Genomic DNA, 26,517 nt, shown 5'->3' on the forward strand with positions numbered 1-26,517 from the left:
ATTTGTTTATTGTCTGTACTGAAACCCTCTGCTTCACAGGCTGTTCTCAGTTTTCTTTGTGTGTGCCATCTTTCACACAGCCCTGTGAAGAATCTTTACTCTCATCCTAGAAATCTCCCCCTCCAAGCTGCATATCTTTGAAGACACCCATGAGCACTATAATGACTAGTATAGAGAAGTGCTATTCCTAATGTTAAAAGGACGAGCAGCCCACAAAGACCATCTACATCATTATGAAATACAACTCCAATTTTTTACTCCTCCAAGATTCAGATTCCTCCAGATCAGTTCAGAAGATAATTTATAACAAGACTTCCCTTTTCCACCCTGTTGACCTGGACTAAAGTCAGGTAAACAAGAATCATCCAGAAAACTGACTAAATGGTCTAGATTCAGTCTAAGGAGTGCAAGCAAAAAGGAAGAAAATTTCCATACCAGCCTGTATTTTGAATTCTGATAGTCTCATGCACAAATGCCTACTGTTTCCTTCTAACTTCAAATTTCAAAAGAAATTTTGTCTACGTCATTTGCTAGAAGTTTGCATGAAGCCCCAAAATGTTATATGTTTTCATCTACTATCTAGTTCTACTAACGTAATCAACATATTAAGTATAAATATTTATGTAGAACTATCACATATAACATGACTAAATCTTCCTTATGACTTCATAAGCCTATGGAGGACAAGCTAAATCTTCACATAAATACAGAGAAAAAATGCATAAATTCTACTATGAGGTATACACATCTTCATATTTTAAACAACAGATTATGCTGGATTTAAAGATAGTTTGAAAATACATATCATGATGACAAGTAAGAAAATTTATTCTAATACATGAATTAATCTAGTGTACAGGGTACTGTTGTATGTACAAACATCAATCAAAAAAATGAAATTTTCGCTATTTAACTTATTTGCCTGAATTAGCTCAGATTCAGCATCTGTGTTTCAGTTAAAGAATCAAAAGATCATGTGTATCTTTTATTTATTTTTATTTTTATTTTTAAAAATAAAAGAAGAAGAAAAAAGATAAGAAAAGCTTTGGTCTACAATTTATTAGCTATGTAATACTGACTTGATTTATACAACTTTAGTAACAACAAATTTCGTCTTTTTTATTTTATTGCAGGACTTGTGGGAAGTCTCAAAATATTTTATTGTGAACAGATAAGATGTCCAATGTTAGTAAGATGTCCAATCTTTCTAATTGTTTTCTTTTTACACCACTTATTATATCTATATCAATATATATATATAATTATTAATAGATTGACCTTTTTTTTTTTTTTTTTTTTTCCACTCTGTCTGTTGGTTGCTTGCTAATTAACATAATTATCAGTCATCAGAATTTCCTAGTCTAGATAGGATTTACATTTGTAATTAAAATGTCAACATCTCTTACTCCTTTCTGTGCCTCCAAGACATTAGATCTACATCACCCACTGCAAAGAAACAGAAGTGAGTATAACATTATAAATGATATCCCCAACAAAACTTTTCTTCCCTGTCATTTAGGTCTTAAAATAACCCTTTTTCTACTAACTTTTAGCACACACATATCACACATATTACAACTTTTGTACAAAGAATGAAATAGCAAGGATATTTCTCACAGACTTTTCCTGGTCTGGGGCTTTATGAAATCCCATTTTGAAACTTGCTAGCATAACCAACTATTGACCTTACATGAATGACTATAAAAATTTGCTCTTTAATGAACTGTACGTCGAAACATATATGTATGTATATTTCTGTAACAACATATATGCATGTATATTTCTGTGAATTTTGCACTTCTCGCTTTCCATTAGCTGTGTCGTAAACTGAAAAATATAATCAAAGGCAACTCACGCAGGGCTTCTCACCAATGCTCATGCCTTCCTGCCACCCCTTGCGCCCTCCTGCCCCACACCCGTGCTACTGATCACTCCCACAGAGAAACTACAAGAGATTTCACTGTCACCACGACCCGCACGCTCCGGGGCTCCCACTGTCATTCCTCTACCAGCGGCTTCTGGGGCAGCCCCGCGTCCCTTGACTCCCGAGCCCCGCTCTCGGAGGGTCGAGACGCTTCGTGCGGCGCCCTCCCCTCCCGGGCGGCAGGGCGGCCCCGGGCGGCACGGCGCGGCACGGCGCGGCGAGCACGGCGTTGGCCTTTCCCCGGAGAGACTCTGTAGACCCCTCCACAGCGGTGGCCGAGAGGCTGCGGAGCGGCGCGGGCAAGTCGCCGTGGCCTGGGGCGCTCGCCGGACAGCGTTATTTATTTATTTATTTTAGAAACGTGGATTATTATTATTATTTTTTTTTATTCTTCAGCTGATCCCCCTTGGCTCGGTCTGCCCGGGGTGCAGCGGAGTTCCCGGGGACAAAGGCCCCGGAGGAGTCTTTTCTGAAGGCGCGTCCTTGGCACTGGGAGGGGAAGGCGGGCGAGAGGGGCCGGGGCTGCGGAGTCGCGGGGCAGCTTGCGGTGCCCGGCCGCCGGTAGGAGCGAGCGGCTCCTCCGGTGGTTGGGCTGGGGAGCGCTGGGCTCCTCCTCCTCTTCCCCCCCGAGCCGTGCACAGCCGGGTGTGTGGCTGACTAGTCTCCCCCGTCTCTCTTTTTTTTTTTTTTTTTTTCTCCATGGGTACACACACCGAGACACGCACATGACAGTACTTCGGTGCAAGAGCCGGTGCATCGCCAGGAGGGCTGTGCTTCCACTCCGGGCACGCACGCATACGCACACACACACGCTGCTGCTGCTGCTGCTGCTGCTGCTGGAAGTCTTTCTACACGGGGATTAGCAGCCGCCTGTCTCTCTCTCTCTGTCTCTTTCTTCTCCTTTCCTTTGCTTTCTCCTCCTTTCCCTCAAATGCTTGACTGACGGACGGCGGGCATAAAAAGGTAAATGCTTGTGTGTGCTGTTTGCTGACAATACCGACGGGTGATCGTGTTTTGGCAGCGTGCGGCGCGGTACGCCCTCCGCTCGCCAGGCAGGCAGCCTGCCCTCCTGCCGCGCCGGCGGCTGCCGCTGCCGCCGCTCCCCGCGGCTCCCCGGGACTCTCTTCTTGGGGGATCGGGCCGGCTGCGAGAGGTGTCGCTTCCCTAGCCCCCTCCCGGTCTGTGAGGCAGAGGTTGCCGCTATTGTGCTCCTAGCAGCTGCCACCTCAGACTGGGAGCGTGTGGGAGTGCTCAGCGAAGGTTTCGCGGGATGAAGGGTGCTATTAATTGCCTTGTGCGCGGAAGAGGTCTTTTCGCTTCGGCAGGGAAGCCGTGCATTATTAATCAGGGCTGGAGAGTGGCAACGGGAGGACCAGCCTCACATCGACACCCCTCACCCCCCCCCCCCCCCCCCCCCCCCGGTTTGCTGCATCATTCAACTGAATAATTTCTAGCTGGCCTTGCGTTGCGGGGTTTTTTATCCCGCCCCCCCTTCTCCGCGGGTATTTTGGCAGCCACCAAGGATAGCGCCAAGGAGGGCGATCCTCCTTTCCCTGCCCAGGGGGGCGCCCCCTTCCCTGGGGAGCGAGCGAGCGAGGCGGGGGCAGGGGCAGGGGCAGCCCCCGCTCCCCGGGGTGCATGCTCTGTACCCCACCGCCCCACGGGCACCGGGTGGGCTCCACAACTACTTGTCGCCTGTTGTTCCGGCCGAGTTTGTCCCGTGTCTCTCCTCGGCAGGAAAAGATAAGCATGGTGAATTTTTGCCTCCCCCCCCCCCCTTTTTTTTTTTCTCCCTCCTAGCAAAGCCGAGAGGCGGTGCTGCGAGGTGCATCCCCAAGGAGAGAACCGCGGGGTTCACCCGGAGCCGGGCAGCAGCCGCCCGGCCGGGCCGTAGTGGGTGACAAGCCGTACTTCCATTTCCCGGGGATTCCCCAGGCCAGGAGGGATGGGAAGGGAAGAGAAGAGAAGGGAAGAAAAGGCAAGGGATGCAGGCGGCGTGGAGTGCTCGGGAAGCGGAGCTCGACCACCTCCGGGAGGATGGCAGGGAGGAGGAAGGTCGGGCTCACCGCGGCCCTCCCCAGCCGCTGCCCATCCCTCAGCGAGGGCTCCCGAAGCGCCGGGCAGCCCGGCGTGTGCTTCGAGCGCAGCCCCCCTTCCTGGCCCGAGGAGGCCGGGATAACAGACAGGTGCCGAGGAGGGAAGCCGGGGAGGCCGGAGCGGCGCAGGTGTAGGCGTTTAGCGGCCAAGAGAGGCGGTGACTGCATCGGCAGCCTCCCGAGGGGGGTTAAAGCGCTCCCGCGGGAGCTGCGGGTCCCCCGCCGCACCGGTTCGCATCGCCCCCAGCGCGCCGAGAGGCGCGGGTGGAGGGACAGGGACAGGGACACTCACTGGGATACACACACACCGCCCCGATCCCCTCCGCTCCATCGCGGAAATTGGGCGTTTAGCAAGGTCTGTTATGTAATTATGTCTTTTTGTTGTCATTAAACCCGGCTCAGGATGCCAGCAAGGCAACTGCTGTAGTTTGCTCTTTTGTAAACCAGGCTGATGCTTTTATTTGATCTCGGAGAAAATGTATGGAGCAGTTTAGTGTTTAAAGGGATGTACTTCGGTTTTACACGATTGATTTCAGGTAGTCCCGTTTCATTCACGTTGTTTTCTACACCTGTCAGAGATGTGTAAATGTAATATTAAAGACAGAAAGAAGGGGGAAAAAATAGTAATAGAAGCAAAAACGGTGAGAAATGTCGCTGACAACATGTGAAGCTAGTTTAAAAATGTGTAAGCTCTTAGCATACTTATAAATAAAAGGTAGGTGTGCTTGTAGGCATGGTGTGTGCTCAGCTGGTTATGTTGAAGTGTATTCCAATGTTAATACACCTTTAAAAAGGCAACACTAACTTGCAGTGGTGTGTGGGTCCAGTGTGTGCACTTCAGGTATATCCCCTCACTTAAAAGAGGTGCATTTGATCAGTGTCCACCAATTCAAAGGATCCCAATGGGTCCAAAAGTCCAAACAGTATTCTGAGATAAATTCACTGTTAATAATTATAAGAAGAGTCTTTTTTTTTTTTTTTTTTTTTTTTTTTTTTTTTTTTTTAATGGCAACAACACAGTTCTTGATTTTCTTCTGTATAGCTTACTGGTCTGTCTGATATTGTGCATTTCAGAGCTATTGAAAGTACATAGTGTAAGCTAATGAAGGCATATGAAATGTGTTGTTAATTAGGGAAATAAAGTATTTTCAAAATAAATGATAAAATAATGTTATTTCATATATATCTGCCTGAATTTAAGTTGTCTTTCTCACCAGAGTGGCCCATGTTGACTATATATCCTTAATTTGGTGGTCATTCTGGTCTATTTCTTATGAGATTAACACTCACAAGTATATCAACGTAATCTGTGTTAGATATTGCAATGCTGTCCTTCCCGTAAAGGTGGTGCATCTCAGTGTAACCTTAGCCAGTGATGTTGCCATCTGGAAATACAAAAAGAACTGTATGAATAATTAATGACCTAGTATAATAAATAGAGTTGATTCCATACCAAGAAGCAGTAGTAAGGAGACTCCACACATATTTATTTATTTTTTCCTCTTGCTGCATTTTTTACTCCTGTCTCATACCATCCAGTAATTCAGGCTTTCACCCAAATTGTAGTAGACAGATGCAACACTCTCAGATGGGCATTGCCATTTTAAGAAGAAGCTCAAGGCTCTGGAACATGAAGTAGTTTATTCAACCCTTAATCTCTGTAACCAAACTTAATTTTTACAGCCTCTGCTGTATTATCTCTCAAGATTTAAGAAGGCTATTTTTGTCAGGGGCACATAATTAATACTTGTTCTCCTCTTATTCCAAATTTTGCATTCGTGCATGAAGCTCATCCAAAGAAACCTGAAAAGGGGATCTCCATGGTAACAAGAGAGAGATTTTTCTCCCTCACCATAGGTCAAGACTAGACACCTACCCATTCCTTAACTTATAGCAGCATTCATTGGCACCTTCCTTTTTGTGGTTACATTGTCTGCTGGTGTGTGCTTTTACTGTTGCCTCATGCTTCCAGAGTGGAGTTCTTGAAAATGAAGTGGAAGAGCATAGTCCCTGCCTCTCCCTAGTCTCTCTCTCTCTCTCACACACACACACACACGCATCCCTGCCCCCTTCACATGCTCCATATTTGCTTCATATTTCAGAGTTGCTGTACCTATACAATTTGACTATGGGATTTAAAGAAATAAATTGTTTTCACTGTCATGGTTTTGACTTGAAGACCTGTTTTGGCTGTGTGTGTAAGATCTGACAGAACCTTACTTCCAAGTACATTTCAGAAGGAAGGGTTGTCATTTCCTTTCTCTCTGTCCCTCTCTTTTATTTGTCTGTGTTCTTTTTTTGGAGACAGTTTCTCCTTGGTGTTGCAAAGGTTTTGTATCAATAAAAGCTGTCTGTATCTTTCCCACCAGTGATTAACTTTATTTTGTGAGTCAGTATATAATACCAGGATTACCGTGTAGAGACATTCATGATATAAAGATCTGATTTTGTCCTTACTCTGTCATCACAGATCAATGATACAGATCACTGCTTTCTGGGGTAATTTTTCTTTTTGTGGGTGAGGTGGTTTTGTTATTTGGTTTAGTTTTTATTTTTATTATTTTTTCCCTGTGTTCTTTCATTGAAGGACAGTCTGCGTAGGCTGTGTCTCAGTCCAAGCTAAGAAGAAGTGAACACTTCGTTTTCCTGGTGATTCTGTAGTCAGATATTTAAAACTTTCACTGAGGAATATAACATATTTCTATTCTCCTGTATCTTTCTGTATTTTTATTTTTTTTGGCTAAGGTCTCATAAGAGGATAACAAATGACTTTTTTAATGGCTCCCTTAGGCTGCTGGTACACCAGCAGTTCTTTTGCCATTCCCTGTGACATAGCTTGGGATAATTTGAAAACATCTGCTAGAGCAACCATCTTAATATAAGATAGCAGACATCATTTGTCACTGAGCACTATGTCATTTGTGACTGTAATTGGAAGACAGAGGCTAATGCTGACTTTAGTCTTCTTAACTTGTCTTGCTGGCAGATTGTCTATAGAAACACTTCATAGTGCTTTGAAATCATATACTGTATTTCTACCTTTCTGTATCCCTCTTTCTGAAAGAATTGCCTGTGTCATTTGCAAATCTGCTCGGGAGCCATGATAATGAAAGTTAGTACTTTTGTAATCTAGCTTGACATGTAAACCTGTCCTTATGCATATTTTCAGCGTCTTCAAGTAGATGAAAACCTCTTTTTAAGAGCTGCCTGTATAGCTTTTCCTTTAACTCTTGCATATGTGAAACTTCCATTCCCTTTCCACATGATGCCCAGTACCTGTCCTGGCAACATTTTAATGACTAAACCTCATCAGATTCACTTTTCTCCCTTTGAAAATTTTACCATCACCTGTAACTAGCTGAAGAGATCATTCATCATCTGATTTCTCATACCAAAGAAACTAAGAATTTAAGAAATGGAATTCCAACTGTGTGAAGGAAATGTACAGTTCTAGATTGCTGGAATCCAAGTTTTGATCTTGAGTTGCTGTGTTTTGGATGGCAAAAGTGTATGGCATACTCATAAAAGTCGAAGCCAAAGATGTCAACTGTTAAGGGCAATATCTTGGATCTAGAAGGTGGTGTTTGGTTTTGTTCTTGGTGGTGTTTTTTTAAGCTTTGTGGTATAATTTTGAATGTAGGTTGCAATAGCTTGTTTGATTTGTAACAGCTTAAAGGTTTCAGCTTCTTAATGTGTTGAGATAGTGTCTTTGTTGGATCCAGTCAAAGATTCCTTGAATTTTCCATTCTTCTACAGCAGGCATAGATGATGTGAGGATCCCACAAAAAATCATGTAAGAATTGTGCTTGAATGTTCATTTCATGCTCCAGGCATAAATAGAAACTGAAGATAGCTGTTTTCAATGCACATCGTGATAGGATAGTAATAGCTGATTTATTTATTTTTTTTTTAATAAGAGGTAGTGGGAGTTTTCCAGCAAGTTTGAGTGTGATGCGAACTCTGCTTGTAGAAGCATATTGTGTTCCACTCCTATGGACTACTAGCCTCACCTTCATCATTGTAATTTCAATTTTAGTGATGTACATCCCATATTGAAAGTCGGCGTTAGGAATTACTCTCGCTACTATTTGTTTGTTTGTTTTTCTCCTGTCATCAGCAAGAGAGTAAAGAGAAGTGGAGGTGATATCCAGGTCTCTGCATGTTCGTAGTGGTCTCACCAGTATTTTTCTATGCATGACTATGCGACAGTTCCTTTCTCCCGTAGAAGTATTGAAAATCAGTATGCTCCAGGGATGTGCAGTGTCTCAGAGATGCCCAGAGTACACAAGAATCTTCATCTTCTTTCTGTCCCACAGCTGAAAGAATTTCAGAGTACTTGCAGTGTACCATTCACATAGTGTGAACTTGGCTTAATGGTTTGTAGGAGAATGTAGTACCTCATTTTCAAGGTGCTGGAACTGCATTGGTGCAAATGTTTCATAAGGATATCAAAGGAGATTCCTTTTTACCTTCAGTTTTGCATCTTCTGCCTATCTGTTCATCAGCCATAATATTCAGGCATGGTTTAATCCAATCAAATTGTCAATGGCTCTACATCAGTTTTACTGATTTTTTTTTTTCTTTTTGACTGCTCTTTGAACTTCAGTAATCTTAACATACAGTCCCATTCTGCAAGAAAATACCATAGAAGATCATTCACCTAGGTGTTCCTTCTAACAGACCTTTTCTTTGCAAAAATGTACTTATTCCTGTATTCATGTACAGTTTTATAAATATTATTGATGAATATCTAAATGTAGCTTTTCAGTAGCATTAGGATGGCAAAGTAGAATAAATGGGAAAAATTCAACCCAGCGAGGAATGAAAGAGGTAGAATTAGGAGGATTCATCTTAATTTATTGTTACTTCGTAGAAATATTGCAAGCGTCATGATCTTAAAACAATTACTTCTAAAAATGAAAGCTAATTCTGTTCATGGAAGAACTCTGCAGCCGTAACATGTAATACTTAGGGAGACTATTCTAATGATTTTCCGAGGGAAATGATCCTACATACCTAGACATACTGGCTAATAGAATTCATAATAAATATGTTCATTGTATAGGTCACTTACTATCAACAGTGAAATAGTGCTAACAATTGATCAGTGGTACTTTGAAAACCATGCTGTATATATATCACTTTGTGAAATGAAAGTCTTGAGAAGAAAAGCTACAATGGTTGGAAATAACTGCCTCTTTAGTGCAAAAAATATTCTTGTTTTTAAAAAAACTAATTATTTTATAATAGGTGTTCAAGGATTAGATATCTACTTAACAAAGTAGACTCAAGAGGAATTACAAACTAAAGATGAAGTTCTCTCTCTTTTTTTTTTTTTTTTTTTTTTTTTTTTTAAGGTACTGATACTGATCTTGGGGAAGGCTTCTGCTACTAAATGGTGTTCAAACCATCTTGCTCTTTTATTTCAGAAAGCAGTATCTGTTTTTAATTCCTGGGAGACTACAAGCTTACTTATAGGAAAACAATGGTTACTTCTTCCACTTGATTTTTTTTTTTATTAGTTCATAAAAACACTTCAGAGATTATATTCTTTATAGATCTGTAACAATGCCCATGTAATGTCATTTACAGAATTGAAGAAGCATGGTAGATGAAGAGCAGTTTATTTCACATTGGGTAGAAGTGCAAGTTAATTTGTACATACAAAAAAAATCAACTTTTTTTTTTTTTCCGAACATGTAAATCTGTGGTGTTTCTTACTGTGCAATGATGATATGTGGTCTGACTTGTAGAATATATGATGTTTTGCATTTCTATGCTTAAGGCATGATATAAACTTGCCAACTGGGAGTCTTCATGCATTTGCAGAGTTGTACAGCTGAATTATATATGAACAAAGGTATTTATGCATGAAAAAGATCATTCGTTTGCTGTGTAATACACTAATAATTACTCAGTCAAGGGGCAAAACCAACAGTGGGAAGCCTGTGAGACCACTTGTACATCACAAATAATATGATGAGCTCAGTGAAAAGGGCGCTTACTGTTCCATACATATGGTTAAGTTATTGCATTCTGTTTTTGAGTATAGAACACATTTGCAGCAGAAGGAATATCTTTAGAAACTAGGACCAGGGCAGATGGGGCCAGGGAGAGCAGGGGGAAGGAATAATTTGCACATTTTTCAAAACATATCTTAATACTTGTCTCAATCTACCAGTGATAAATAAATGCCAGTCCCACTTACTACAGATTTGTGTGAATAAAACTTGCACAGTTAGTAACCAGATCAGAAGTACATGAAAAGAAAACACAACACAAAGTTCTGCAGTATTCTAGTACTTTGGTCATTCGCAAAACAGATATTACGTAAAGTACTTCTAAAATCAGTGCTACATGCTGCAAAACAATTAATCTCTCGTGTTAAATTACCTTCCAGAGGACATTTCTGACAAACCAAGTCAAAATATGAGAGCATACTTAAGTTTTTGACCTGATCCTGTGGTCTTTACACTGACTGGCATTTCAAACATCAATGGCAGGAGCAGGTTGCTTGCCTTGTAAAAAGCTGTATGTGTTTTTAATGTTGAGCAGCAATTGGTCAAGGCTGTATTAGAGATTTTATTTTATAAGGATAAAAGCTTAAATGTGGTGGCAACACTTCTGTATGTTATGCTTGTGGAGCCCTTCTAAAATATTTGCTTAGGGATTAAATGAAAATCATAGCATTTCTATGGGACCTGAAAGAAATTAATTACATTGTGTTTCTTTATTCCAAATTTCTGGTGCCTCCATGACAACATGCAATAGAGCACGGTGAGAGAAAGACAGGTTCACCTTGGTACTTCAGTTTATTTTGGAATTAAAAAGACAACTTTTGTGCACAATGAGAAGAAAACTGGGGACTTCTGTGCCATAAAATCAGGTTTCTGGCAGAGAAGAAACAGCTAAACTTGCTTTTTGCTATTCAACTAATCCATAGTTCCCTACATGAAATGCTTCAGGACCAAAAATTATTACACCATTTTCCCAAGGATTTATAGAATAACAGGATATCCCGCAAGGATCATTGAGTCCATCTTCTGAATCCACACAGGAGTACATAAAAATCAGACCATATGTCTGACAGTGTCTTCCAAATACCTTTTGAATTCTGGCAGAGTGTTGTGACTCTATGTGAAGAATGTTTTCCTAACATCCATGTGAACCTCCCCTTTCCTTAGCTGGGAGGAACTTGCAAGGATCAGTGAGCCCAACTCCCAGCTCCACACAGGACTACCCAAAAATCATGTCTGAGAACATTATCCAAACACTTAATGAATTCTGGCAGGCTTGGTGCTGTGATCTCTACCCTGGGAAGCCTCTCCCAGTGCCCAACTGCTCTCTCAGTGAAGAACCTTTCCATAACCCCCAGACTGACCCTCCCCTGCCCCAGCTCCATGCCATTCCCTCGGGTCCTGTTGCTGTCCCCAGAGAGCAGAGCTCAGCGCCTGCCCCTCTGCTCCCCTCAGGTAGGCTGTAGGTTGCCATAAAGCAGTTGCCTCAGTCTCTTCTGCTCTGGGCTGAACAAACCAAGGGACTTCAGTTGCTTCATGTACATCTTGTCCTCCAGACCCTTCACCATCTTCTTAGCCCTCCTTTGGACACACTAATAGTTTTATGCTCTTCTTACATTGTGGCAACCAAAACTGCACGCAGCATGTGAGGTGAGGCCACCCCAGAGCAGAGTGGGACAATCCCTTCATTTGACAAGCTAGCAACACTGTGCCTGATGCACCCCAGTGTAGTGTTGGTCCTTTTGGCTGTCAGGGCACACTGTTGGCTCATATTCAAGTTGCTGACAACCAGAACCCCCAGCTCCCTTTCTTTAGGGTCTGCTTTCTTTAGGGCTGCTATCCAGCCTCTTGTCCCCTTGTGTGTACATACAGTCAGGGTTGTGCCACCTCTGATGCAGAATCAGGCACTTTCTCTTTTTAAATTTCTTTCTTATACCCTCTCTAAGAGCAGAAGCACATCAAACTAATATGTAGGAAAGCCCACAACTGCAAATCTGATTTGTTAAATGGTCCAATACTGTTATTCTATGATGCTGTTGTGTTAATTTTGGTGTTAAATACAGTAGCTAGAACAAATCCTGCAAATGTTATGCATGCAGCTTCCCATGATCTGTGTGCGATAGGTCCCTGATGCCAGAAGCAGAGGTTTAAATGAAGGTTTTTACAGGAAAGCCTGGTATTTCATTTCATTTTATGCAAGGTTAAAGATAGCAACTAATAAACTGGTCATGGATTTTCACTTGGTTCAAATGTGGCATCTTTTAAAATTTGTTTTTATAAAAAAATGGCATAATACATTAGTTAACTACATGACAAGCAATTAAATATTTGATCCACCAGACCTAGTTTAGTTTCTAGTTTCTCTTGCCTTACAGGACCACAGTATACAGAGTCCCTGCAGCTGACCTAGACATTCACTTGAACAATTGCTGAAAAAAATATTGTTCTGGTTTTGAGTGGTTTGGTTTGGTTTGAATTTCTTACATTCAAAATTGAAGGCAAAATTGAATGTTGATTCCAATGTTGTGAGTACATGTTAATCTTGTGCTATTATAGAATCTAAATTATTTCAGCTATATTTGTTGGTATATATCTTGCCTTAAGATATATACCAACAACAGTAAACTGTTGCCATACTCATCTTCCATATCTAGTTCATGGTGGCATGATAAATGTGGACTACCTCTACAGGCTTACATATGCTTTGAATTTATATTTGATCTTTTGTGAGGGATTTTATTCCTCAACCACACGGAGGATAAAAGTGAGTTCCTTTTTAAACTCCCTTATTTTTGACATTGGTGTCTTCCCTGCTCTTCTGGAACTCAGTATATTGTAGAAAAGGCTGAAGAGAAGCTGAGACTAGCTATTCAGACACAAGTCAGTTTAAGGTGTTTTGTTTTGTTTTCTTTCTGGTGGATCAGTGAGGAACTTGAGGAGGAATTCAGAATTCCTCTGGAAGTTCTTAAAGGCAGAGAGAGCACACCTCATTCTCACCTCAAGGCTGAATCTGAACTGTTTATGTCCATTGGATTATCCCAAGAAAAAGAATTTATAGACCTGCTAACTCAAATAAGCAGTAGAATTCCACAACCCCCCTGTCAGATCTACAGTGCACACTCAACTTAGTACCATGCATGTAGTAGACCTGCCTAGTGTGCTTCTTGGTGAGTATGTTATTGCACATTTTTTCTGTGTAGTCAGTGACTGTTCAGAATTTCTGGATACCAGTAGCACAGTTAACAGAACTCATATTTTCAATTTTTACTAAACAGCACTTTGGCAATAGTAAAGGAAATAGTATTTTTAAACAGTTTACTCTGTGTAGATATGTGCCCTGTGCAGATTGTAAATAACCAATACATTATTTAGTGTATCATGATGTATGGCTGAATAAATAAATAAAATTTGACAATGATAGGACTGTACCACAAAGTATAATATGATAAAGCCTTTTCCACCTCTAGCAGAGTTCAGTTATTTATTACTGCAATTTGGTTTCATGGATATGATTCACTCTATTTTAGTGGATACAAGCAAATTGGTTTACATTTGTATAGTAAGTTGTAACTCAAAGTTAAATGCATACTTCACATGATACTGAAATACTTAAAACTTTACAGAATAAAACGTGTTTACTTAATTTTCATAAATCCATACAAGGAAACTCTTCAGAGCATATACTTTTTAAACAATCATCAGCCAAAGTTTAGTTTGGCAAGAGAACAGTTCATTGAATTTCAGTGACAAACCATCCATTGTTATTGTCTGGAGCGAAATTGGGCTCCCCCTTTGTTAGATGCTGAAACTTGCATCTAACCTAAATACTCAATTGCTTTCATGTTTGTTCATCTTTAGTATAAATTGTTCTAAGGTGAGCTTCCTGCTGTGTGTTTTCTGGAAGACAAATTTAGCCATAGTATTTACAAACAAATTGTTTAAATGGATTGATCAGTATGTGCACTGCACATCTTATCTGTTTAAAATAGTTAAATAAAGACCAGAAAAAATCATTTTGCTTCCCTCCTTAAATTTGTAGTTTAGTCATGGATTGTTGCTCACAACTTTATGGAATCAAGTAGTCCTTTCCTAATAGATTCCGTTATTATCTTTACAATGTACTAGCTAAAGTAAATTAATTCAGTGAAATCTCAGTAGGGCTAAGTTTCAGTATGTGATGGAAAATTAAGTGTGACAATTATAATATTAGCTGTTATTTTGATAAGCATTTTTAAGTTTATGTGGAGATATTCTAAGAAGTAGGATTAACTTTGTTGTATTTATTGCTGGGCCAAATACTTTCTGAAAGTAGGATGAAATTAGTCATGCTTTATCTAATAACTACTTTAAATAAAATTCATTAGTTGTGCCTAATGAATACATAGGGAATTAAAACAAATATAATACTCTATAAAGGAATACTCAAAACTATATATTTTATCAAAGTAGACCAGATCTTGTTCCCTTTTGTTCGCCAACTCAATAGCATTAACAGGAAGCAGAAATATATTTTCAGTAGAATTTATCTCAGTAGAAGCAAAATGCATCTACTGGAATTGTGACTGGTGTGCTTACAGGGAGATAAGTGGGATGAAAACAGGCATGGATTTGATTTAATGCTAGATTCAAGGAGGTATAAGAGTAAATACATACAGCAAAATGAAAAACTGTTTGTTATCTAATTACCTTCTTTGTTGTTGTTTTTTTCCTTCTGGCATTTAGAAATTGTATATTTTTGCCTCATACGGTACTATTTTTTTTTTACCAACTTTTTTTTTTTTTATCACTTGGATAGTGAGGTATATGACAACTGGGAGGAAAAAAAAAAAAAAGCTGAATTCACTACTTCTGAGAGCTTTGATAGCCAATTAAGTAAATATTTAAATTTTAGTGCCTTAATGTGTCATGCATATGGCATAAAGGCATAAAGCCTTAGACTGGGGTAAAGAAAGAATAGAATGTTTGGAAGAAGTGTCTTGTGTAATGACTATCATAATCAGCAAATCATTTGTATACTGGCCATATAAAGTAGATTTAGATGAGATAGATTTATTTTCTCCTCAGCAACTAATAAAGTATTGGCAACTCTCTTGTTGTAAAGGAAAAAAAGTCACTATTTATCTTGTATCACACTGTTGTCAAGGTATTGAATTTGAAGTGAGTCTGTTTAATAAAAAAAAATAAAAGAAAATATTGTTCTGAACAACAGATCACATTAAATTGAAGTAATACAAATCATTTCTGAGATTTCTTTGCTAGCTTATTAATGAATGAACACTTAGTTCAAATTAATTTTATTACATTAATAATGAAACTGTATAACAAAGGACAAAAATAAAAATATTTACATTGACATATATTAAGAGTAAATATTTAAAACTTTAAATGATATCTATTCCAAATGAATTTCACATTTCAGAGTTGATAAATAAGCTTTTCCAATAATTTCAGACCACATCTAATAATAATAATGAAAATGAAATAGTTTAAAACAACAAAGATAGTGCTAAACAAACCATAACACTCTTTATATTCTGTAATTATCTGATAGGTTAAGTCCATTGAGATTAAATATGTCATAGTTCTAAATTATAATTAATTGCCCATTATATTTTGTCAACAATTTAAATTTAATTTATTTATATTAACTTTTCAAAGTTTCCTGTAAGGTCGAACAGTACTACAAGATTTCAAATCATAAGAGATTCTGATAAGATACTACCCTAAGATTTAAATGGGTCCAAATTTCAACATTTTCAGTAAGGTGTTTTTTTTTTGTTGTTGCTGTTTTTATATATATATACATATACATATCATATGTATGTGTGTGTATATATATATATATATATGATATATCATATATATACATGATATATCATATATATGTATATATATTATATACATATAAAATATATATCATATACATATATATATGTATATGTGTATATATATATATATAAAAGGCATCATGTAATATAGTCTGGTGGAACCTTTAAAGTGTATATATAAAATTTTGTATTTTTATATATAAAATTTTGTATTTTGAATCACTAAAAAATGTCTTGTGGTTTAGCAATCCATAGGACCCTGATTCAATACTCATGGAAGTCATTCACTCACACTGTGAATGTAATGTGTATTACATTCTGTGTCTTAAGTAGGGTTTGGACAGTGTCAATACATAAGTACAAAGATCACACCTCCTTTTTCTTTGTAGACCTGTTGGGTTATTGGCAGTTCAAAATATTACCTCCTAATTGCTACTGATGCTTTTCTTCTTCACACAGTTTCTTTGAAAGACAGACCTTTTACTGACACCTGGTCTCCTTTGTATTTTGCTAGTACTTGTTCTTTTCTTGTCATGGTGTCAAGTATGTGCGCAAAAATGATGCTTTTAAATGGGAGGAAAAGTTTAAATTTTAGAAGTTTTAAACACAGGTTTAAAAGTGTGTGCGTGTATATGTATAACTGAAATCCCAGTTCAGATTTGACTTTGTATATTATAGCCAGATACTGCAGGTTTCTTTCAAAGGAAAAGTTAATCCCCACCCAGGAAACCTGTATGTGGCCTATATATTACCTTTGGCTCATGTTAGACATAATTTTAGGACTTAACAGAGAAGTAATACATGAGACCAGCTAAGCTGACCGGAATTTTGCCCACAGAGAGTGAACACTGGCTGTTATAGGCTAAATGATGAAAGACTGAGACACTATTTCTCCTACTAAAGATTTATAGTAGTTAGGACTGTCAAGGTTGTTTCTGTGTCAATTACAGTTCCAGAGGTGAAAAGTCAAACTGCCTTTCAAGACAAGTTTTTCTAATTAGAGTAATGAATATTTTATTAATATTCCATTAGTTGTACATGATAATTGTTCACTGATGGGCTGTCAGTTTTGGCCACATGCAGAATAAGATCACAGACAAAATTTTATGTTTTTATGCCTTTGTCAACTTTGATTCCCGTCACTGGTTAGCCTTACGCATATGTGCTGTAATATTTTAGAAATAATTTTTTTCTGTAAATCTGTTAAACGTTGCTATGCGTCTCCTTTGTAGGTCAACGCACTTGCTTTGTTTAACATTTCATCAGAGTTGTATGCTTTAACATTCACTAGATTGCAATTGCAGGGCATAACTTTACCATTCAGGGAAATATAGTTCATGGGGAAAATCACAATCTACCAATGGTCAATAAATAAAAATTGGGAAATGCAGTAACTTCATAGAATTACAGTGAGAAAACTTCTATCTTTTGACTTCTAGAGGTTAAAAATATTTCCTGAAAATAATAGGCGTTGTAGAGATATGTGCAATTAGTGCTCAGAATCCTAGAGTTGATATATCTCTCTGAGGGTGATTATTGCATTCAGCTTAGTTTTGCAACCTGAGAGTTTACAGTGCTTGCCTGTAAACTCATGTGCTTGTCTCATGGTCTTCACCTTTCAAAGCTATTCTGGAACTTGCTGTTGTCTGTGAACAAGAGGCATATTAAAGGGAGGATAAAAAAGTTGTAAGGATTGCATATTACAAGTTGCACAGAAGAATACTGGAAGAGCAGACAGACTCCTCACTTTTCCTTGTATTGTTTCCTCCTCATACTAGCTCAAAAGACCATTTTCTTATTACAGCCTTTACATACGGTTGAAACCATGTGTCATGGAACAAAAATGAAGTTTTCTTACACAGCTGAAGAAAAGAAACCTAATTGATGTTGTCATATATGCTTATGTGGGCCATATGTTAATTACCCATTGTTGGAGAGGAAAATAGATGCATGCCAACTATGTGTGTGCATGCTACAGTGTGTACAGAATCAATTTCTGTATTTGAATGTTTAATTCATTCTGCACTAAAATTAATGTTTTGTTTGTTTGTTTTTCCCACCTCTTTTCATCCTGGAATGCTTTTTCAGTATTAAATACTGTGCTTTTCAGTAAAACAAATTATTCCTTTTCTGTTTATTAGTATCATATAGATATGCAAAGAAGTTAAGAACTATAATGCAAAGCTAACAACCTGTTGTAATAGCAAATGGATAAGTAGCTGTACTGGCCTGTGTTATTCTTTCTGTGGTCCAAGTTCAAATCTGAGAGAAGTGTTTTGCAATTACTCTTTGTAAATACTAGACGACAAGAGAGGAGGGCTTTAAGACTTGAGTTTTCTGGGCTCCATTCCAAGTTCTGGAATGAAATATACTTCAGTGACTGCATATCTTCCTGCCCCTGTCCCATCTGTCTCCCCTAGCCTGACTACTTTGTCTCCTCATCTTGACTCATGTTCCTTCTGTGTGCACTACGCTTCTTTCTCCACGCCCCCCTTTTTCTTTCTTTTTTTTTTTTTTTTGTATTGTGCTGAACACTACTTCTGCTTTCTCTTCCATAAAGCTATAAACAGTGTCTTTATATCTTATATTTAATATTCATGCAGTTATGTCTTATTGAACAGCAATAAGCAATAAGAGAAGGGCTGTTGCCCACCTGCAAACTGATGTATGTGCAGTGGTTGATGCCAAGGCGGGGAGGATGACCTTGGGAACTAACATACAGAGATTTCTTTTTGGTTGCTTCTAACATTACTGCTGTTGGGTGACATGGAAAGAGCAATTTCCAAAGGCTACCTTCTTATATTTTTCCAAGTTTTTAAGCCAAAATAACCCTGCTGTTTTATGTTTAAGAATGGGAGTGGTATTTCAGTGAAATATTTTTATGGATTTAACAAGCAAATCACTTTTTTTAACTCTTTTTTCCAGAAGTGTCTTAGTGGCTGTTCTGAAAACTTTCAAGAACTGTCTGAATAGCTCAGACATTTTTCACAGTTTGTAACTCAGATTATTTCAATTTACTGATTTGAACAATGGTGGATGAAAGATTAAACCAGATCTCAGATCAGGGCTGTCTATGATAGTAGCTGGGAATGAAGAGTTATGGGCAACTGCCATTTAAGGTGGGTTTGCTGTTGTCAGCAGAGTTTGGTTTACCAGGAGCAACTTGGTAGGGTCTCATGTGATGGCATGAGTCAGTGCCACTCCTGTGGAGCGGCTCTCCACCACAGTCTAACTCAGATGTAGATGGTGCTCACTATGCACAGGAAATGGGAATCAGCAAATACTACTGAGAAAGTACTTTGACAGATATGGCAGAAGGAGGAACATGGCAAGGAAGGGCAAAACTCCTCAGGTTATTGTTAACAGGAGTTACCAGGATTTTTATACAAGAACTTTGTATGGCAGTGAGCCAAGAGACTTAGATCCTAACAGAAAAGCAATTAAGATCGTTCTAGGAAAAGATCACATAATTGCTCCAAAAAGGACTCTTAATCAGAAAGACAAAGATGACCTAAGAAATCAACGGTGCTGAAATGCATATTCAAACAGGTATTCCCAGCATCAGAGGAAATTTTACTTTAAACATATATACAACATTTACTCTGTGAGATACTGGAAGAAAACTGCAGTAGTTACTTCCTGTACTGTTAAGAGCAAACAGACCTTATGATGGAAGTGTTTGTAATTCAAGAGAGGATTCAGTGGATGGATTTCCGCTTGAAGAGAGACACAATAAATGTTACTAAATACTACCATTTCCTAGCAGAATTGGATTGGGGAGGCTGTAATAGTGCCTAAAATGGTAAAGAAGCAAATTATCTGCTTCCAGGTTCCGCAGTTTATGCCAGACTTGACTGCAGTGAATGCATTAATCATTGGATGATATTCCAGCTTTCAGTTTTTAACTTTTGATGCAGAAGGATTATCTTTTTGTTTTAATTCCTACTAGAACTGTAGTTCTTTGTAAGTAATGCTGTCTTAGGTCTGTAGCTAGTAGTAGCTTCATGTCCTGATAGATTTCCTCAATTTTTCCAGCCTAAAGCTTATTTTGTAATATTTAGTTAATTTTTATCATTTTTATCTCTCTATATGTATTTGTAATCTTCTTGAAATGGCTTTAAAGAAAGAATTTAAAGTTTGCCTTTTCCTTTAACCATTGGAATTTGGACAGAAACATTCATTCACTTGATTTGATCAGATCTTTGCTCCTTAATGGAATGAAATCAAATGTAATATAACCTCAGCTTCTATATAAAGAGTGAGTAATGATATACAGAAATTGTTTTCACCAAAATTGAATGTATATTCTCATTGTTTTATATTTTTCCATTAAAATTATCTGTACAAAAGCCATGTATGTTGCTCATGTTTTAGAGGCCTCTTGATAGAGATTGCAGTTCATTCTGTTGCTAATAATAAACTGTTTTCTTCCCATCTGCACTATAAAAATGTTATTAATTCTCAGTATCACCATATTCCTCAAGTCATATTCACAATTAAAAAACTGTTATAATGGTGACACCATACAGTTTTGTATTTTAATGTCTGAGATGAGCTAATATTTCCCACATTCTAAGGCAAATATGGTTTTATATTGTGTGTGGGAAATTACTTGTGCATACCTGTATTTTAAATGCTCACATCTTTATGCCATATTAGTACAGCATCATAGAGGATACTGAGCAGCTAGCTATTCAGCTGACAGTCCAGGAGGTATTGATGTCCCACAGAGAGAGGACTGAATTACATCTTTTGGTTTAGGCTTTACCTGGATTTCTATTTTTTTGTTGTGTGGGAGAGGATATGTGTTTTTTTTTTTTTTCTTCTGTAACAGACAGCCCAGACAGTCCTGATAGATGTTTCAAAGTCCTGAAGTAGATGTTTCAAAGAACCAGTTCCTGTCTGGTTAATTACATCATTGTAATGTGTTATTTATTTAAGTGTCTTACTACAGAATCTTTTTTCTACAGAGCTCAGAGGTTACCTCTTAATTTGTCTATTTCTATTATCTGTGGGCGTGGCAATATCTCATCATTGCAACAGAGGGAAATCAGTTAGCTTTGTTTTCCTTGATGTTAAAAATGTTGCATTAATAAGCTGATATTTTAACAGTATTTGGTTATGAACTGATTTATAGAGGATTAAACTACACTCTTCCTGAGAATAAATGGATTTTATGCTTCAGCAATTAATGCAAAATTAATTTAATCTGACAGATGCTAGCATGGGCTTCAAAAAGATCCAAATCAAGTACCTCTGTGATCATTCTGGTAGTTCCTTTGTGGCACTGAAATTATTGTTATTTCATAATCGCATCTTGTTAAGGGCCATAAATAAGTTAACATTGATCATTTTATATCAAAATAAAATTTGAATATTTAATACTCCTGTGTCTCTCATATAATTATGAGGGTCTTCTGCAAAAAAGTATTTTGTGAAAATTCTTGCATATTAAATAACTTAATGGAAATTATGACCTATTTTCTGAACCTATTCAGAGTAAATGATAAGATGTGAAAACCCGTTTGGAACTACTGCAGGAAAATGGTTTGTTACAGTTTTTCATTACAGTAGCCGTATAATGACAGTCTTGAGGGAAAATTGGTATACAAATATTCCAGAGATTTGTTGAAATTCAATGTATCCCAACTTCTCTGCCATTTGAAGTGATTATATCCTGTATTTGGTTCTGTAGACCTTTTTCCAGCAATGCTTCAAGAAGAATAATGACTTGGGTTTTACAACTACTGAGTACAGAATCACAAAGAATAATTATTTTTCAGTACAGAGGTCGGTAAAGATGAACAGTCCCATAGACACCCTGGAGTATTAAACAAGAAAATATTTTTTTCTATGAATGTACGTTATCGCACATGTGATAATACTGTTTCTTTTATAAGCATTTGACTGTTGGAGATAACTTTTGTATTATGTTGTTTACATTTAATAACTTTTTAGACTTGATAATGTAGATTTTTCTAGTCAGCTGTGACCTAGATTAAAGCACACCAGAACAATATTGCTTTTATTGCAAGCCATGGTGGCCAGAGGATACTGCACGAAGAACACTGTATTTGGTAGCCGGAAGTTCACTAGTTCTCTCCTTTCTCTCACTCTGAGTGTGAAGGTTTGATTTCTTATGCTCCTAAGGCACAGTACCAAGGGGTTTTCATCTTAGACTTAGCAAAAGAAGCTCAGTTTATCTGGTGAATTAGTGGATGAAATATCAGAATGACAAATAGTCAAAGTTATGCTGCTCATTTGGGAGAGGAGATCTGGGTTCTGGCTACATAATGATATACAAATTGCTAATTATTTTAAAATAAGCACAATATGTGACTTGATATGTACATTTAATGGGCAACTCCGTGCCTTTTATCTAACATTGATTTTAGTGACCCTCTAAATTCATTCCTTATTAGACCATCAGAAGTTCTTAATGAAGAAAATAAAATATGCAAATTTTATAGCTTCAATTTATGTTGCAAATTTGTGTATGTGTACATACGTGAAAGTAACAAAATCCACATACAGAAAGATGCATACTCTTTCAACATCTATAGACCTATGTTTTGATATTTTAGGATTATGTTAGATTAGAATGAGGTTTTTGTGCCACTCCATCTATTTCTGTGGAGGTGCTCAGGAAAAAGAGCGATAGTAAGTCTGTCTCCATTTTCTTAGATACCTTGCAATTCTGTGATTTTTATCTAGTTTTAGTTGATATCCATCTCATTGTAGTGTCAGTTCTTAAGACTGATTGGTATTGGTGCCACCTTGAAGAAAACTATGCCTCTTGCCCCTAAGTATTGCTACCCTCAAAGTTATAACTAAGTAGAAAACTTAACCCAACAAAGGCTGTAATAGGTATATGTACATATACCTGTCATATATCTGTATACTTGGACAAAAGACAGAAGAGTTCTTATTAAACATACAACTATGTAAAAAGATTTAGTTAAAGTTTTGGGTTGTTTTTTGATTGTCTGTCAAACCATACTCCATAAATCTCCTTGGCTTATTTAGGCTAGTGTACTCTATTTTTCTAAAAGCCTTGCTGACAGCCGCAATAAAATACATGGCACAGACATCTTCAGATATGTCGGTGACCCTTTTCAGAGTGATTGTGGGCTCCCTGTGGAGGCTAGTGAGACAGTAATCTGAAGATCATCTTCCTCTCTGTTGTTGCTCAGGTGTCCTACAGGTATAAGGAAAATACCTGTAGGACAGGTATAGATAAATAAATAAGGAAATAAAAGGAAAATTTTGCAGTTCTTGATTAGTGTAAAACCATCAGTGACATTCTTGCAGACAAGGACTTTGAGATGTTAAAACAGCTTTACCTCCCCATATTACTTCACTAGGAGCCAGACTTTCTGTCAAAATTAGACAAACTCAATTAGATTTTCCAAAGATTAATTAAATTCATCTAAGTTTTCTGTATTACATGTTATTACATCTGTTTTGCTTAATGAATAGTAGTTGGTGTTTCTTAAAGGACACATTTTCTTGATAAATTCTGTGTATGTTTATAGACTGCAATGGTCTTCTAAAGGAAATTTTTACATGAATCAGATTATTACAAGGTTGGCAAAGTTAGGCTTCCTCTTTCACATAACTAGCAGAATTTGGTCTAGTATGCTTTTTTTTTTTTTTTTTTTTTTTTTCCTAAAGAAATTGCTCCCCAGAGGTTTTTATGAACTGCTGAACAAGAAATTTCCACTCCCTTTTGGGTAATAATCACTTTTAACTTCATGCATTGAAAGAGACATACAACATAATGTATTGACCTGAGAGGTTTATGCTGACTGAAGAATAATCTACTTCAACACTTAAAGCAAAAAATAAACTGTGTTGCTCAGCAAAACATCAAGGCAAGACAGTGAATGTAAGGCTTCCAGATCCCAGATCTAATCCTTTGGTAACTCTAAATTTCTCAGATTCTGAAATTAGGAACAGCTGTTATTAGTCTTGATCTGTTACTTCCATGTTGGAGCTATCAGAAAGACTCTTACAGCCAGATAGTAAATTTTACCTAGTACTTTTTTTTCCCTAGTTTGTTAATAAAACCCTGAAATCTTATCAAACCATCCAGGAACTCAACCTTGAATTTGTGTGTGATCAGATTGGATATAGTGTGGGTTCGGGGAAACCTATTATTGTCTTCTGAGATACTAAACAAGATGAAGTCATGTGCAGATTTGATCTCATTAGCTAACATTGCTTCTGATCTCAGTATTGCTGACCTCTGAGGAGGTCTAAAAGAATAGAATTGAATGGTAATATGAATTCCCAATCCATGCATATGTTTGATGATGACTTTCTTGTTTATATTACTGTAAATGGACAAGCAGATATTAAAATATTTTATTACATATCAACAACTAGTGCATACAGCTGGAAAAAGTACCTAATTAGCAGCAGTATACTGTTTTTCTTTGCTGTTGTTTTTAGGTCAGTAGGTATTTATTTTGAGAGGAAAAATAGGTAAAGTAGTATTCTAGTCATTCTAGTCTTTTTTGTTTGTTTGTTTTTGTGTTGTTTGTTTTTTTTAAGTGTGCTTTTTTTTTCCACATTATAATGCTTTAGACTCCAGATATATTTATTAATTTGTGACTGACTGTATTAACTTCACTGAGGGAAGCTTGCTTCACTTCTAATCATGTGTACCTACAAGTTATAGAACTCGTTAATAGTTAAAAAATAACTAACTAGTTTAATAGCTATGATGTTTATTGTATGGGTGGAGAAAGGAAGGAAAAATAAGAAAAACACAATTTCCATTGCCACAGTAAAATTTTTGGTTTGAAATCTCTGCATATCAATGTGTGTTAAAATAAAAATAGGAAAATCCAAATTAAATGTGTCTAAACCAGATCCTACTCTAACAGGCAGTCTTAACTTTTATTTTCTGATTTCCTTTTCCTACTTGGGTTTATTGCTCACCCTCTTTATTTCTTTTCTGAATAACTTCAAAATATTAACTAATCTAATGTTCATGTTTTAAGTTAACAGTTCTCGTAGAGGAGTAAATGCTAAGTTTTTGTTTTTGTTTTTTGTTTTTTGTTTTTTTTCATATATATGTGCATGTTTTTGTATAAGTGATCTTATAGTCCCTTATAGTTGCATCTTCTGTGACTATTTCCATAGAAAGTGCTTTGACAAATAGCAATAGATATTCCAAAAATTATACATTTTTAAAGAGGGACAGTGCAGCCTTGGAAAAATTGCTTTATCAATCGTTTTTATGCATGAAGGAAGAAATAATGATATGCTAATCTATAAGGTATCTGGCCTCCTCTTTGTTTGTATGGTTAATTCTAATTAAGAGGTGTTTCTGTGGGTCAGTAATAACTAACATTTTAATCATGTGGCCTTAAAAATTTAATAGTTTATGGATATAGCATTTCACCAAATAAAAACACTTTAGAGTCTTAGATTTGTATTTATTTTGAAGGCAATGAAGATATATTAATGAAGAAACAATTGTGACGTGGATAAATGAAGTTGGGAGGTCAAAGCCTATAAAACATGGTACAGGATGCTGGAGTGCATTTCTAATTTTTATTACTGACATGCTGAACTCCATGATATCTTTTTAGTTGTCTGAGCCATAACTCTTTCTAGTAATACAAGTTCTGCATGGTATTACATATATAGTCTCTTGTATAGCTAATTTTTCCTTTTGCCCATAGCAACGATGTGCAATATCTTCATTATACATACTGACACCTCTTTAAAGAGAAGATGATTAATTAATCATGCCATAGACTTGCAAGAAGGGGTAGCATAGGTAAAAAGATTCTGTTAAATCAAAATCTTTTGGAGAAGGAAGATAAAAGGAATTGCACTGGCTGGTGAAGGGAGATCTACCTGGATACTCCAGAGACAGTATTCAGTGTGGATAGAGGTTTCTGCAGTGTTGTAAAAAGATAAAACTCACAGAAATTCGGAGGTGGAGATTCGGGAAAAATACTGTTATCAATGTGACAGCCTTAAGTGCTTTTCTATATAGTTGGCAAGTTGTGATTACTAGATAAATTAATTTTATTACTTTAAAAAAAAAAAAAAAAAAGCTGTAAAAGCCATCTTGAACTGAGTGTTAACAAGCTTTATTCAGTTTGACTTAAATAGAAGCATAAATGAATGCATATCAGTAATATGCTTCACGTCTTCAGTTTCAAAGAAATAAATAGATGAACTGGGAAGAGCACATAGGGAAGTTGCTAGACAGAGGAATTCAGGATTCCTTATGTGGACAAGGAACACCATTACTTTTACCATAGGAGAGTTGTCTGAAACTAGTGTCCCAAGAAGAAAAAAAAAAATCAAGAGGGTTTTCCTGATATAACTGCATGAAATAATCATTCTCTAGTATACCAATCTGTTTGTTCTATTCATTCTAGGTTAATTGACAAAGAAAACTGTTAAGGCATCAAATGAAAAAGCAAGGGTGAATTAGATATTACAGAAGACCTTTCAACAAACAGCTCCTTAGCCAAAGGAAGAGAAAAGAACAAGGAATCAGAAATACTTAGGAATGACTAAATAGAACTTAAAGTGCAGAGATTTAGGTGTAGAGTTTACGTATGGACCCAGAGGTATATTAGCACTTTGATTCTGTTTTCAGTAAGGATGCATCAGCTGACTAT

At 37.4% G+C, this 26,517-nt stretch overlaps 1 protein-coding gene across 1 annotated transcript in view; it reads left to right on the forward strand.

Annotated features, from left to right (window-relative positions):
* Positions 1 to 2,778: 2,778 nt before the first annotated feature.
* Positions 2,779 to 26,517, forward strand: part of DLGAP1 (DLG associated protein 1) — a 412,639-nt gene continuing 388,900 nt past the window's right edge. The window contains exon 1 of the mRNA XM_032181814.1: positions 2,779 to 2,887. The gene's annotated coding sequence lies outside the window, so the exon portion shown is untranslated. The remainder of the gene's footprint in view (positions 2,888 to 26,517) is intronic.

The sequence above is a fragment of the Aythya fuligula genome, chromosome 2 (assembly GCF_009819795.1).
Source record: "Aythya fuligula isolate bAytFul2 chromosome 2, bAytFul2.pri, whole genome shotgun sequence".
NCBI lineage: Eukaryota > Metazoa > Chordata > Aves > Anseriformes > Anatidae > Aythya > Aythya fuligula.